Genomic DNA, 4,137 nt, shown 5'->3' with positions numbered 1-4,137 from the left:
GCGCCGTGCAAGATATACGGTTAACGTACAACGGCGCGGTGTCCGACGCGGCACGTTGCCGCGCCGTGCCAGATATATGGTTAACGAACAACGGCGCGGTGTCCGACGCGGCACGTTACGCGCCGTGCAAGATATACGGTTAACGTACAACGGCGCGGTGTCCGACGCGGCACGTTGCCGCGCCGTGCCAGATATATGGTTAACGAACAACGGCGCGGTGTCCGACGCGGCACGTTGCCGCGCCGTGCCAGATATATGGTTAACGTACAACGGCGCGGTGTCCGACGCGGCACGGTGCTGCGCCGTGCAAGATATACGGTTAACGTACAACGGCGCGGTGTCCGACGCGGCACGTTGCCGCGCCGTGCCAGGTATTGGTTAACGTACAACGGCGCGGTGTCCGACGCGGCACGTTGCCGCGCCGTGCAAGATATACGGTTAACGTACAACGGCGCGGTGTCCGACGCGGTACGTTGCCGCGCCGTGCAAGATATACGGTTAACGTACAACGGCGCGGTGTCCGACGCGGCACGTTGCCGCGCCGTGCCAGATATATGGTTAACGTACAACGGCGCGGTGTCCGACGCGGCACGTTGCCGCGCCGTGCAAGATATACGGTTAACGTACAACGGCGCGGTGTCCGACGCGGTACGTTGCCGCGCCGTGCAAGATATACGGTTAACGTACTACGGCGCGATGTCCGACGCGCCACGTTGCCGCGCCGTGCAAGATTTCCGGCGTCGTGAAACTCGTGAACATACAACGACGCGGCGCCCGACGTCGCACGGTGCCGCGCCTAGGAGATAGGCAGGTGGTAGAACCTTGTGTAAGGTCCGCCCGGATTGCTACCACCATCATACTGTTGTGTTTCGGCGAGGAGAGAAAGATAGCCGGTGAAATTACTGGCACTTGAGGTATCCCATCTTAGACCTCTAGGTTGGCAATGCATCTGCAATACCCCTGGTGTTGCAGATGTTTATGGGCGGTGGTGATCTCTTACCATCACGAGACCTACTTGCTCGTTTGTCATAATTGCCATCCAGTCGAATTAAAAAAAAAGTACAGTCAGCAAATAGGCTTGTATTAAAAATGAAATGAAATTTAATAAATAAAATGTTTGTTTTTCATCACCATCAATCATCATCATCATCACAATTGCCATCATCATGACAATCATCATCATCACCATTATCGTCATCATCACGCATTGTGCCGCGTCGGACACCGCGCTGTCGTACCGTTCGTACGTTCACGATGCCGTACTTATATCTTGCCCGACGCGGCATTTCATGACGCCGCACCGTGGACATAATATGGCCAGGCCCTAACGCGTCCAAAATCGCGGGCAATAGTTAGTTGGAGCATATCATTTAATGTGTTTAACGTCCGAGGAGATTGTGTTAACATCAACCGACTATCTATGGAACTGTCAGTACAGAACAGGCAGTCAACTGTAAAGAGATTTTTTAAAACTTTAGTGATTTTCACTCTTAATTAAAATACCACATATGGGACTTATCACGCTAAACACACGAGTAATGTTTACCTCGACGTTTCGATCACATTACAGTGGCCGTGGTCACGAGTAGGCTGAAGTGTGTGGTGTCTAGTCCACCTAGCGGCGCGAGTCCCGTATCCTGTCCGAGTATTGTTGTATGTATGAGCGTCGATATTACATAATATTTTTGTAACATTGTCTGATATCTTTGCAGTTGACTGTGCCTGTAACAGAAAAGAAAAAGAAAAGAAAATATTTTATTAAATGTCCCAACATAACCACCACCAAACACAAAAAACAATAATATATTACTATACAAGCATAATTTACATCCCTCCTAACGCCCAAAGTCCTTTATAAAGGACTTATCAGTAATTTGACATTGAACCCTCTCAGAAGTGATATAAAGTTTCATGTTCATAAAACAAAAAATTGACTTGGGCGTTACGAAGTTGAGACCATCACAACATTTACGCAATAAAGAGTTTGCGTTTGAGCAGGTGGCTATTTTGCTGAATTCGTCGCGCGTTTACACATACCTTGACTTACTTAAGAACGTTTATACCTGTTGAGCTGGCAACGTTGCATTTTTGTTCGTTTTTCGCGATTATTCCATAAAAATTGAATGAAAATTAATAATGCTGTCTGATAGAACACTTCTTAATATATAAGTTAATGTGTCTACTCCAATAATTATTCGCTATAGACTTTTATTTTCTTTAAAAACCGGCCATAAACATTAATTCGTTTTTAAGGAATATAAAAGTTTATCTCTAATAATTATTGAAGTAGACACATTAACTTATATTTTAGTGTTCTATCAGAAAACATTTTTAATTTTCATTCAATTTTTATGGAATAATCGAGAAAAACTAACAAAACTGCAACGTTGCCAGCTCAGCAGGTATAAACGCTCTAATGACGCGCGGATAGCTAAGTGCTTTGCTCACCCGTGACCTTATGATAGCTAATTTTTTGCAAGATTATGCGTGTTCATGCCGTTCGTGTGTGGTCTAACATCTTGTAGCATGGTGTACGGATGTGTTGCTCTGAGGATGAGCTCTGGTTGAGTTCGAAACGCGACAGTGTAGTGTGGTGATGGTGATAGATGGGTTTGTGATACTTGTGTGTGTTCTTACAGTGTGGAGGTGGGTGGAGGACCTGCATGAACACGCATCTTGTATAAACTTAGCTATCATAAGGTCGCGGGTGAGCAAAGAAATTATTTTAGTTCATCGATATGGACCTACGCAAAGTAACGCCTGATTCAATAAATTATTTAAAATGTATTATATCATACAAAACAGAACACCGCGAGCCGCATCGCATTCTCTCTCTCTGTCCTGTTTTTTCTCTCTTCTCCTATTTTTTTTTCTTCACTAAGATTTTTCCAATTTCTCTATTCTGTACCAAACAGCGAGACCATCCGATAGCCACATGAAATAATGTACTTTTACATTTTTTAAACAATCGCGCTCAATTCACCCCTTAAAACTCCATTTAAATTTTCGATAAAACTTCATAAAGTGGTCGGTAATAGAAACAGTCGTAACACGTTGCAGCGTGTCCTTGCATACTAAAAGCTCAATCACCTTTATAAGTGCTTTAAAGAAAAGCTCTCCTTTTGCAATTTCTAAAAGCGTTAATTGATTTACTGAGTATGGAGGACCTACCGGCGTTTGGGTCACTGAGAAAAAAATATTGTTAGTTGTAACAAAATAACTTTAACGCCACAACCGTCTAAGGTGAGTTGCAGATGAAACAACGTTTTTATTGTCAGACTAGCTTTTGCCCGCGACTTCGTCTGCGTAGATTTTTATATTTACACAATATTCGATAGGAATGAAGTTAAAGTCCCGCATTGGCCGTTTCGTGGAATTTTCGAAAAATCCCTTCAAACTACAGCTAAACAATCAACTGAAAAATCTGATCATGATCAATAAGTTTCACATCTAAATTGCTCAAGAAATAAGATTTTTATTCTTCGCTCACTATTTCCTACATCGAGTGATCGCAAAGATTGCGTACATGTCTTTGGATCGCAACCCAGCCTCGCGCTGGCTTGCCGTTTCAGCCGAAAGCGAAGCGGCCTGCCTGGCTAGAGCGCCACTGAGTCTCCCATCGCGGTCTTCCTCAGACTCCTGAGACCGTGCCCTGCCCCTGGTAGTCCTAATGCGCAGCGAGACTTTCGCAAAGATTCGATTTTTTCGGGAAGCATGGTAACGCCTAAAAAATGCGAGTCCCAATTCCGAAATCGTTTGAAATTTACTCCGCAAAAGAAAGAGAAAAATGTTTTTTTTTAAGTACTCACCTTCGTGACAATTATTAAGTGCTTAAAAGAGGCAATACGTATGATATGGATGCGATATAATTCGTCATCATCAGCCGGAAGAGGTCCACTGATCGACAAGGCCTACCCCTTACAACGCCACAATAATAATACTCCGTAATAAATCCATTTATTTCGGGCAACTTGTGCCCATCATTAAATACCTTACAGACTAACATACATATAATCAATAATATTACAATACAAATAAATTATACATTACAATGAACGACAACTCAGCCACTTGCATCCACGGTTTCCCGCAAGTCTCACAATGTCGTCATTCCACTTGGAGGGAGGCCTGCCAACG

Source organism: Choristoneura fumiferana, chromosome 26 (genome assembly GCF_025370935.1).
Source record: "Choristoneura fumiferana chromosome 26, NRCan_CFum_1, whole genome shotgun sequence".
Classification (NCBI taxonomy): domain Eukaryota; kingdom Metazoa; phylum Arthropoda; class Insecta; order Lepidoptera; family Tortricidae; genus Choristoneura; species Choristoneura fumiferana.
The sequence above is the reverse complement of the archived record's forward strand: the minus strand, read 5'-3'. Positions refer to the sequence as shown.